Source organism: Bombus vosnesenskii, unplaced genomic scaffold (assembly GCF_011952255.1).
Source record: "Bombus vosnesenskii isolate JDL3184/JDL3185 unplaced genomic scaffold, Bvos_JDL3184-5_v1.1 scf7180000013883, whole genome shotgun sequence".
Lineage (NCBI taxonomy): Eukaryota > Metazoa > Arthropoda > Insecta > Hymenoptera > Apidae > Bombus > Bombus vosnesenskii.
In genome coordinates this window covers 348,794-360,831 of record NW_022883264.1, presented here as the reverse complement: position 1 = coordinate 360,831, position 12,038 = coordinate 348,794, and the positions used below count along the sequence as shown (strand labels likewise).

The 12,038-nt window shown below is 49.1% G+C and overlaps 1 long non-coding RNA gene across 1 annotated transcript in view; it reads right to left on the bottom strand.

Moving 5' to 3' along the window:
• The window catches only part of LOC117239114, a 35,417-nt gene extending 26,117 nt beyond the window's left edge, over positions 1-9,300 (bottom strand). The window contains exon 1 of the long non-coding RNA XR_004494353.1: positions 7,900-9,300. This is a non-coding gene — a long non-coding RNA (uncharacterized LOC117239114). The remainder of the gene's footprint in view (positions 1-7,899) is intronic.
• Positions 9,301-12,038: the final 2,738 nt, after the last annotated feature.

The window sequence follows — 12,038 nt, the reverse complement described above, 5'->3', positions numbered from 1 at the left end:
GATCAGCCATTGTAATTTGCCTCTTCCATGCAATTTTCTATTCTTTCCGGGGAAAAACGTTGAAATAAAATTTCGCATATCTTGCCCCGGATCCGACAGTCGGAGATCTCGTTTTCCCGAAATATCCAATCGTATCTCGATTATTCTAGAAAATAGTAATAGCAAATAGCAGGCGAGACGCGGATGACCGGTGACCAACCTAGCGATCAACGCGTCAAACGGTCCGATGCTTTCCACGAGTTCTTCCTCTTCTTCTTCTTCTTCTTCTTTTTACGTCGGTCTATTTGATTATCGCGCGAGACGAGAAGACGTCGTTGATCTTGCCTGAATCGTTTTTCTCGGCAAGGAAGATGGAAGCAAGGACGGTGCGCGATCCAACACTCGACTCGTCGTGTCGACGAAGTCAACGGCGAGAATAACGGAGCCTGGTGTCGACGACGAGAAAGGAGAAGGAGGAGGTCACGGCTACCTGGAAACAACATCGATGGAATGTCTCCCTTTCTTTATTTTTCCACGTGCGTAGTTTCGAGGGAGGATCGTCGTTCCTTCCTAGGAAATACGTACGCGCGAAGGATGCTCGCAACGTTCGTACGAAATTCACCGATTTACGACCAATCGTCGACTCGCTTCGAATCGGGTCGTACGCCGTTGGAAGCGCGCACAGGGCTTCGACGAACGTTTCGATCGATCGGTATGGTCGCGTAAACGACCACCGAGAATCGCTGGAACGGACCGACAGCCGAAGAACGCTAGGACGACGCGTTATAGCGGTTTTTCCGCCAGCGTTCGCCCGATCGGTGTCGTACCGTAGGTGAGTTTCGAGGCGAGCCGAGAAGGAAATATCGCTGAGGCCGGAGTAGAAAGCGCGAGGACGGTGAGTATCGCTGGGTAGATGACGTAATCGGACAAGAGGTCTCTTAATTGGCTCGGCGTCTAGCGCGTTAGGATCAATTGTCGACGTAATGCGAGGCAGAACGGCGCGGAGTGGAGTAACACAGCGTGACGAAGCGCGAGGCAGCTAACGCCGACGCAGCTTCCCACACTGGCGTGTCTCGAACGGCGCCTTCGACCGGCTTCCGATGTAACAGGTACTTTGGATCCGTCTTCTTTCTACCTACGATGGCTGCTCCGATCGCTTCTCTCGCCGCCGCGCGAATTTCTTTGCCGAGCGACGTCGAATTCGCCGCCGTTCGACGAATTCCTCCGTCTCCGAGCCATCCAGCCGATAGACGAAATTCTAAGCGGAACGAACGTTTCCGCTATTCCGGTATCCAAGAAGGAAACGCCACGCCAATTTCCACACCGATGTGACGAGAGACGTGTTTGGAACGCGAGAAAACTCGTCAGGGACGCGATTCGTACGCGGAATCTCGACTATTTAATTCGCTTGTCAGTTACCGGTGTACGTGTGAGCGTTTAATATCCAATTGTTATCGTTCGTTCGTTCGTTCGTTCGTAGAGATGCCGGCCAACAGAGGCTGCCGAGAGCCTAAAAGGCGTGTAATACGATGGCAGACGAGGAGCTAACGCGCCGAGTCGAACGAACTTCCGGGTGTTCGGCGACCCTCGTTTGTCTCGGAAGCCAAAGAAGTCGCAAGGAGCCGTTACGCGGAGTGGCACCGAGGCATTAAGGCATCGAGGCGTTCCAGCCTCTCTCGATCGTCGTGCCTCTACCATCGCTCGAAAAATAACTCGAACCTGCTCGACCCTTTAAAAGCGCCACGTATCTCGTGTTCTTTGCGCGCCTCCTTCGAAAATTCGAACGCAGCCGTTTCTCGAAATTTTCACGCGTGCCTGAAACATCATCGCCCGAATACATCGGCCTCGAGTTGAAGAAGACGTTTTTCGAAAATCGGGTACGAACATTTTCCAAAGGACGGCCGATAATCTAGAAATCGTTTCACAGCCGAGAGCAAGAGATAAAACGGAGAAGACGGAAGAGTAGCTGCGGTAGGCGATCTGACCTTCCTTGGGACGAGAGGTGATCTGGGATCGCGCCCTCTGTCGGAGGTACGGTTACGCGGTGGAGAACGATAACGGAACGTTCTTCTTCTTCGTCTTCTTCTTCTTCTTCCTCTTCCTCTTCCTCTTGTTTCTTGACCGTCTCGTCGAACGGCATTCGGTCCCGCTGTCGACTAACCGCTTTCGGTGATGTGGAGCGACGAGATTCTTCGAAGAAGCGGAAGACCAGGCATCGCACGGTGGATTACTGGGCAAACGAGAGAAAAGACGAGGGAAAAGACGAGCGAAAAGAGAAAAAGGAAGGAAAGGGGGAGGGAAAAAAAGTAAAGACGGAGGGAAGAAAAGCAGGCGCGTCGTTCGAGTCGAGACGAGTGGGAATTTTTGGTCTAAACGGAGGCCATTCGACAACGTTCGGAGCAAAGTGGTTATGACCGTGTTCGGTGATTCGAAGCTCGGAATCCTGGCAGAACCGCGGTGGCATTGCAGTCGCAATCGCGTGTCGACCGCTCGTTACCACCGCCGGAAGTTGTCATCGACTCGATCGAATACCTTGCTCGTGAGCAACCGACCAAGCGAGCGGAGCAAACCTGCTCATTAACTTATTATCGATTACACGACGCTTTCGGCGTCGCAGTCGATCGGACTGTCGTTTCCAAGTACGTCGGACGTACCTCGAGGTCCGCTGCTGTTCGCCTCTTTCGTCCTCTCGAGAGGAGACTGTCTCGCGCGAGACAGCCCCGTCACCGGAAGCAGAAAAACTTGCGAGACAAAAGGATCGCGCACCGGTCTTCTCGAATTTTTATACGTTGCCATACAGTTTCGTGAGAATCTCGTCGCAGGTGGAACCGATCCGGAGACAAGTGGAATTCGATCTTCGGCCTGGACCAAAGGAGATACACGCGGGAACTCGCAGCATCGTGCATTCTGCTTCGCTTTTAACCTCCGCCCTCCTTTTTTTCCTCTCCTTCGATTACATTTTTTCCTCCGGGTGCAAATTCGATTACTTGGATGCTTGCTCGCGTCAACGCGAGCGTTCCTCCAAACGTTTCAAAGTCCGCTCCTTTTTACGTTTCTTCCGAGCGTCGTAGCTGTCTCGCTTCGCGAACCATTCGCACAGCGCCTGCTTGGCAGTCCGTTAATCCGTTAAAACGAACAGCGTATCTATTTGTCGATCGATCCGCGGGATCTGGTAAGACGAAAGGGATAAGAAAGAGAGGAAGAGAGAGAAGGTGAATCGCAGACACGCCCTCCTCGTTTCTTAGGGAGGAAGAGGGCGAGGCCCTTCCTCGATCGAGCCCACCTCGTTTTCGATAATCACCGAGATCCCTTGGAGAACGATCGCTTCTTATATCGGTTTATCTTCTTCCTCTTCGAAGAAAAACTGGAATTTGTCCTGGCGAACGATACCCGCTACGTTCCTTGAAAAAAAAAAAAAAAAAAAAAAGAAAAATTATCCTCGTCCCTTGCACGGCTTTTCCCGCTTTTTTCTTCTTTATTTTTTATTTTCTTTTTTTTTTATAGAACACAGCGATCCAAAATACGAGACAGCTAACCGAGAAAGTGGGTTAATGCTTAATCGCGTTTAATTGTCCGTTTCTCGGCACTGGTTCGCCCGCAATTACCAGAGGTTACCTTTGAAACTCCCTTTGACCCTTTTCAAACGGATTCAGCTTCTTGGCCAGAAATAGCAAGCAAATATTTCAAAGCGCAAATTAAACGCATAACTCGATTAAAAGTATCGATTTCGTTATAAAGCACTTTGGTTCGCGACAGTCGTTTCGCCGAGCGTAACTGGAAATTTATTTATTTTCGAGCTGTTGTTTAAAAAAAAAAAAAAATACGAGGGACGCTAGATTCGATTCGATTCTCGATACGTACGTATTCTCGGGACGAAAGGGCAAAGTACCGAAATTAAAACGGGATTTCCAAGGTGTTTCGAACGCGCAGTTTGCCGAAACTCTAATCTCTATCGATGGAGCAAGTCTTTTCGCCTCTTCTTCTATCGACGCGGCTCTGGTGACAAATATTCGTAGCTGTTCGATAAGAAACTGCTTCCTAACGTTTCGCGTGTACGATCGTCCGTTTCGCAAGGTCCGAGCATCCAAGAATGCCTGCTTCTTACCACCTACTTAGTCACCTAAGCATCGACGATTCCAAGCAAGGCAGAAATTCCTCGTACGTCTCGGTTTTTCCGCGATATTTGATTTTCCGGCCAGGCCTCGGACACCGTACGTCCATACAGGCTTAACGACTGTTTCGCACGGCGAGTTGGCAGCATCCGCGCACCAGCCGATACGCCAATTTTTCTGAACATTTTTTACGCGTTGCATCGTTCGTACAGCGTGCTGTTTCTCCGTTTACATAGTGTACGTTCTATCCATCGACAGAACTAAAGTAAAAAGTCGACGATCGGAACCGGCGAGGGAACTTTTGAAAGGCGAAGACGTGGAAGCCGACGGCTGAAAGAACGCTGTCAGACTCGGTCTAACACCGAACCTCTAATTGAGATCATTTCAACTCGGTTTGCGTCAATCTACGCGAACGGAGGAAGTTTTGTCCATCGGTCGGTGTCGCGACGGAGCTTGCCGACTGTCGGGAACAGCGGAAAAATTAGGGGTTTGCGAGCACGACTTGCCGAACGGCCCGCTTCGAGGACGGATCGCATTTGCGAGCCGTAGAACGAAGGCGATCGAGCGATCGGCATCGGAAATCGTTGCTCGTGCGACGAGTTTTATCTCGACACGTTAAAACGACCCTACTGCAGCATTAATTCAGACAATTTGCGACGTGGTCCACGCTCGGTCGCTCTTGTTACATTCTTTTCGTGTCTTCCCATCGTCCTCCTGCCCCTCTCGGCGTTCATATACGTGCTTACTCTCCTCTCCTCTCCTCTCCTCTCCTCTCCTCTCCTCTCCTCTTCTCTTCTGTCCGCCTGCTTCCGTCATCAGTTCGTCTCCCTAGTCGTTCGTCTCCTTCGAATGAAAAACGCAACGATCGACGCAGATCGGATTAGAAGCGATACCACGATACGATTATCGGCATACGTCGGCATTATCCGTCGTTGGCGTAATGTTATCGTTAGCGCGATCCAACGAGGATTGTTCGTATTTTTCGTTACATCTAACGTCCTGGTAATCGGCCAGCTATTTCTAATGTCGCTCGCGAAGAATTCGTCCGGAAAAACCGTAGTACGATACGCGAGGAACGCGAACACTCGTCGATATTTATAAAGAACGGGGAATATTTACCCGTGAGATTTAAAACGCGTAATACCTACGCCGGCGTTTTCAAATATCTCGTAGGTGCGAAAACGAAGGATAATTTCATCGCCCAACTCCACCGATTAATCAGCAAGCAGCCGTATTCGTGCGTAGGATATCGTGATTCGGATAAAACGAGCGGTCTTTTCATTCGCTGTCTTTCCCCTCGTTTCCCCTTCGCTGGCGAGTCCGAGGCAACGTTAACACCGATTCGGTCGTGAACGCAACATCAACAATAAGTGCGAATTTCTTTGGTTAGCTGTCTTCTTGGTAGCTGAGGATACCGCGTGCACGGTGAATCGAGGAAGGAGCCGATGCAAAAAGCGGAATAACCAGAAATTTACTCGGAATATGAGCCTCGTGAAAAGAAACAACGGAGATCTCGTTGGAGGCCGAGACAAAAGGGGGGCTCGTTGCATGTTGGCCAGCCTTCTCGTAATTTCGCCCTTGCAAAACAGGAAGTGCGATACAAAGAGAGCGAGGCGCCGCGTTCTTTTTTCCTTCCGCGATACTAACGAAATTAAAGGTTCCTTTGTCGCCAGTTTCACGAAATACGCGTATCTACACTTTGCAATAAGGCCCTCCTCCTCCCTAAGAGGATCGTTGTAGAGGGAAAGAGGAACGAGCTGTACTACTTTTCGCAGCACCGCTTTTTCTCGAACTCTCCTCTCCGTCATCCTGATACGACGACCCCATGGTACAGTACTCGACGAACAGAAACGAGATACAACGGGTTTTCGGTGTCCGTACTCGTCGATCGAACGGCGTTTGCCGCCTTTAGCCTATCGCGTATGGTTCGCTCTCGAAGCGTCAATCCTCGTCCACGTTGCCAACCAACTGTCTTCGTGGTTCCGGTATTGGTTGGGCTACGTTATATTTTTCCAGCCACCGCGATACCGGAGCATGCGAAAAACGCCCGAGAAACCAGAGAGGCGTCGAAGCGAGAGAGGCGTCGTCCGAAAGATTTGAACGAGGTACGTGTCGTTTCCGCGTTAAGTGGAGAATCTAGACGCGTTCCTAGACAGACGCAACTATTTTTATTGCAGCGTTATCGTTGAGCGTTATCGAGCAGCGAAGGCATTTCTTCCAACGGAATATTCCAACGTATCTTTCTCGCGAAACTTGCAAATATTTTCGTTGAAAGAGGAATACGCGTCGATCGATTATATCTGTCGTTTGGCTGTAGAAAAGAGATATCCGTCGTTTCGTATCGATAAACAGCGTGGAAAATTGGATTTTAGAGCGAGTGCTAATTCCGTCGGGTTACCTAGATGGGTCGAGTTGTTCCGAAACGGTTCCAACGGCGTCGTTGGAGGAACAGAGAATCGCGAAATCCGAGCGCCTTTCATCCGTGATTGCAGCATAGAGACACGATTTACTAGGTTCTTTCAATCGAGGCATGAGCCAGAAGTTTTATCTCCGACGTTTCTGTTCTTTACAAAATCAGGAAATCCGTCTTTTTGCAAGGGGGCCGAGGCACGTTTCACGCGTCTATGAATGAAGATCCATTTACATACGGTTTCGTATGGAAATTAGGCTGTAGGGCGCGCGAAACCTGTTCCAAATGCTCCGCTAAAACCGATCCTTAGCTTCAAAACCGATCTGTATTTGATAATTTTACCACTGCCGCGAATGTATACGCTCGCGTAACCGTTTTTCCACGCTTAACTTATTCTCCTAAAAATTCAATCGAGAAAGAATAGAGAAAATAACCGATAACCACGATGTTTTCTAACAAATAGGATATTTAGCGACGTAAGTGGTAAACGCGTAAACTAACCACGATCCGACACGTTCGTCTTCGATGAAACTTCTTACCGGTAAACTTACGCTTCTTTGCTACGATCTTAACGGATTGCAACGCGTTTACCTCCAACTACGAGATCGTTGTCACATCGTTAGTATCTACGGCATCCGCGTTTTCCAACGATAAACAACGATAACGACAGAGAAGGAAGGAAGGAGGAAGGAAGACGGAGGTTCGAGGCAAACATCGTTACGCGTGAAACGATAAGCCGCGCTAAGCGGTTTCGAAAACGTCTTACGAGACTGGCAACGATTTTCCCACGACTCCTCCCACGACCTACACGGATTCTTTTCGAGGTTCTTCTTTGCCTTTTCGCCCCCTCGCCTTGTTCTCGTTGGCTGTCTTTCTCGCGTATACGAATCGTATTGACCGAGTCTTCGTCCCGGGATGCGAAGAGCTCACTCGGTCATGTAACGGGATGCAAGGAAAACGCACTCCAACTCCCTTTGATTTGCTCGCACAATGACGGCTTTCGTCCGAACAATGGCCATGCGAGGGTAAGATACGTGCTTTTCGAAGGTATCCGCCCGGTCGCGGAGAAGTTGAGGAAATCAGGACCGCAAAAGACGGGCTACCTGGCCGTCTGTAGCCGGATGGAGGAGAGACGCCGAGGGAAGAAAGAAAAAAAAAGAAAGAAAGAAAGAAAGAAAGAAAGAAAGAAAGAAAAAGCGTGCGGGGAAAAGAAGTCGTGAACGCGCGCAGAACGAAGAAGATGGAACGACTGGAAATACAAAAAAAAAAAAGGAGGCACGAGAACGAAACGTGGCGGGATCGAGCACCTACGTCGATATACCGGTTACGCGCGCGCGACCATCATCCCCCTGCTTGCGACATGGCCGAAAAGTTTCTCACGAAAAGGAGGAACCGTACCTACGGTGGTCGACTTTGTCCAGAAGAAACGAAAAACGATCCTTCCACCGCCAAGCCACGCTCCTTTTTTCCTCTTCTCCTATTTCTTCGTCGAGTCAGAAAAGAAGATGCGCTCCGTACGAGGAAACAGAACACGGATGCAGACCGCGGCGTAGATCCGTGTATCCGTGTGTCCGTGTGTTCGTGTGTCCGTGTATCCAAGCGATCCCCGTGCACTTACGTTTGCAGCTAGAAGCAAAGAGCAGGTAAGAAAATGAAATTACCGTAGCTAGAAAAATGGCGTCGTCCTATTAGTATTTACGAAGAAAATGTCAAGCCGATAAGCGTTTCGCGGAGTTCGCGCTCCTACCGCACCTTCCACTCCCTCCTGGATCGCTTACGTTACTTACGTTGCTTACATAATAAGCGATGAACTCTCGGAGAACTCTTCTCCTCGCCTTTCTCATCCTGTCCCGGTCCCTCCTTTCTTTTCTAACCGCTCGTCTCGTTTCCTCGCGGTGGCACGGCGGCACGGCGGCACGGCGGCAACGGTTAGCGACGACCAAGGCGACGGCACACGAGCGCATCGCGATGGAGCAGCGATATCGGGACCCCGGCATCCAGAGTATAAAGGGAAAACGGTCTCGAACAGGAGGGAGTAGAGAGAACACGGAGGTCGACGTTACGCCACTGAGAATTTCTTCTGGCGATCCTCTTCGTCCCGATAGAGCTGTCGGTACCGTCTTCCTCTCGCGTCCACTCGTACCACATATCTTTTGCGCAACTCGATTGGCTTAGCTCGCGCGCGCCACGCACATAACCTATTCCGCAACCACTCCGATTCCACCGGGAATATTTGCCCGCCAACAATTTTTCAAATCCTACGCGCCATCTTGCCACTTCCGTGTCGTACAGTTCTTCCATCTCGACCCGTTCTAATTCTTCGCAATGATAACGAAACGAAAGGCGTAAGTCCTCGGAAGCAACCTAACCACTTAGTATTTCATCCTTTCTCTTTTTCTTACGAGTCCTGTAAGCCGGTGAAAGACGCGAACGAACCTTTAAGCGGCCGATCCTCCTCGTAGATTATTTCATAAGCATTCCCAATACGGAAAAGTTCATCCGCTCGTACCCGGTATGAGCTCGAGCCGTTGCGCAAGCGATTCCAAGCCGGGGATCGCTCGTTCGTGCGCTCCTTGCCTCTTTGCTTGCTTGTACGCGTCCGTGTTCAAATTCTCTGACATAAATGCATATATAAATACACAGAGTTATGTACGTATACCTTCGAAAGTTGAACTGCACGAAGCTCGCAGTCCTTAAACGCATCGGAACGTTCGAATCGACTAGACGTTGCAAACATTGGACGCGTGCTGCCCTCTCTCGTCCTCTTTCTCGTTTAACTGCAAACACCGTGTTTACACATACCTACACATACTCGCGTATCTATCGAACCAGCGAGTATAAACGTTTCCATATAGTAAATAACTTTGTGCGAACGACTCGCGATAATTAATATATATATATATATACATATATAAATAATAAATATTACAACGATAACCTTTCCTATCTTAATACCGCGTTACTGCAAAACCTCGCGTTTGTAATACGCAACTTTTAATACAAACTGATTGCTTTTTCCGTCTTTCTTTCTATTCGATACTTGAGTAAACTATTACTCGGAAACGAATCGTACAGATTCGTATATAGAATCGCGTATACAGCGTATTTATGTTCTTATCCTATTTACACTCCTGCGGGACAACGACGTTTTACTCTGTCTATCTCCTTTCATCCGATTCGACAACGAAATATCGATGCCGAGTACCGAATGCGATAACTGCGTTCCAACGTTATAATAGCGACTAAATGATTCAATCGCGAATAGAGACGAATACAAACCGTAACGTTAAGCTACAAACTAACGATACTATAAACGATACTAGAACGTAGAACGACGAGGGACCGAATGGCCGTTCTCGGGTATTTTAACGATATTTGGAAGCACAGGTCGAACGAATCGACTAAATCGATCGAACGACTTTTCATTTCGTGTTCCAAGCTCCGACTCGTCGTATATTCTTTCGATAAGAATAACAGCAGGAGGAGGAGAGGAACGAGCGTAGAACCATGAAATTTGATTAGCTTTCGCAGCTACGCGTGTGTTGGTTATGTAAGTTGGGGCGAATTAGCATTCGGTTGGTGACCGAATCCAACGTAAAATTTAAAAAACAGACAAGAATATCGGGCCGTAACTCGTTGGTAATCTTTGGCAGAGTCTCCGTACGGCCGATTGCTAATCGCTTGCCTCCTGAGAAATTCAAGCGGATCTACCTCGATCACGTAGGGGCGATTTCAAAAACGGGACACGTTGTCGCGAGCATACTCACGCCCATGCGCGCACCTACGTGATCGGGTTTTGTTTTCCACGGCCTCGTGTACGCGGAAGAATTATTCCCAAAGGGCTTACCGCTTCGCGCTGTCCCGGAAAAGGTGTGCGTACACGCGGCCGTTAGCATTCCTCCGCAACGCAGACGTCCGATCCACGAAATCTAAAGGAACGATCGATGTTTTCCTCTTTGTTGCTTCTTTATTTTTTTATTCAAGGTCGCGTCAACTATCTCTTACGGTCGTTAGCGGTCGCGATCGACGAAATACGCAATTAAAATACACAACGAACGAAGCGTGAAACGGGATAAGGGCAGGTTACGAACTCGAACAACGATATCCATATAACAAGATACTTGGGCTCCGGTGTACCTCTTACCTACGAAAGAACCCTGGCCCGATTAAGACTATCGCGTAAAGTTGCATGGACGATAAGCGTCAAGGGTATTACGTGTTTTACCAACGACGATGTAAACTGTGCGGTACGAGCGAAACGGAGACGTTGCAACGCGTCCTGGTCGAGCGTCCTTCTTGAAAAATATGGACGTCGTAAGTATCGAGATGTACGTACGCGTACGCGTAAAATCATGCACGAGAGTAGGATCGCTCTACTTGGAGCAACCAGTAGGAAAAGAAGCCGGGCGATGTAACAGAAACGAACGAAAGAAAGCCACTCTGCCGAATCGGTGGACCGATCGTTTTCGGAACGTTGGAAAGCAATAACAGCAACGCGTGGTGTAGATCGGGTCACCTTGATGCAGGCGGCACGCGCGAGATAAGAGTTTGTTGTATTTTCATAACGTTCAGAAACCGTGATATCCGTTTAAAAATCCTAACGATAGTCGCCTTTACCTTTCGCTTAGGATCAAGGTCAAGGGCATCGCCTGGTCAAACGGACAATAAATACCATACGGAGCTATCTATCGGAAAAATTTGTCCGTGTCGTTCGTATTTTTCCAGATATTTGAGCGTTTTCGGCTAAACGACGCGTATCGTACGTCGATCGTGGAGAGTCTAGAGGGTCTCTTACGCACGATAATCGGACGCAAAGCCGAAAATAGGTCCGTCGTATCGTTCTATCTTCGACTTTTTACATCGTCGTGATTTTGACAAAATTCGGACGAACCGGTTCCACGTTCTCCAGTTCTGCAGTTACGTCAGACGTTACTCAATGCGAAAGAACTCGATTGCACCAGCCGCAGAAGCGAGGGAGTTGTGCCATCCTCGCTTATCTCTTCCTTTCTTTCGCTATAGCGCGCTACTTCTTTGGCGTATAAAGTCGAGTCGCTTTCGAAGGATATCGTCCGCGCTACGAGTGCCACCTCGAGTTTCAGCTCCGTCCCCGTCTTTTCTAAAGACGCTCGTTCGCATTGGACCTAAAATCAAGACCAATCGGTTCGTCACGGTGATAAAGATGCACGGATGACGAAGGAGATATTTAAAGAGAGAGAGAGAGAGAGAGAGAGAAAGGAAACTCGTTGAATCTCATGGAAGGCAGCGCGTTACGCGTGTTCGATTACAGTAAGCACGCTTTCCTCGTGACATAATATTATTTAACCTAGAATAATACCGTGTACGATGGTTGCGTAAGGATAGAATTCGCGTGTCGGTAATTCGCGACACGGCTGCGAACGCGAGGCTGGTTCTTTTATTATATAAAGCCACGGGTTGCGCCGAGACCGTTCGGTCGACTACTGTCGCGTTCGCGGCAGCGCCTCCAGGACAGAAAGTTTCCTTCGTGGAACTGGCAAAGTTTTCGAACGGCTTCCGCC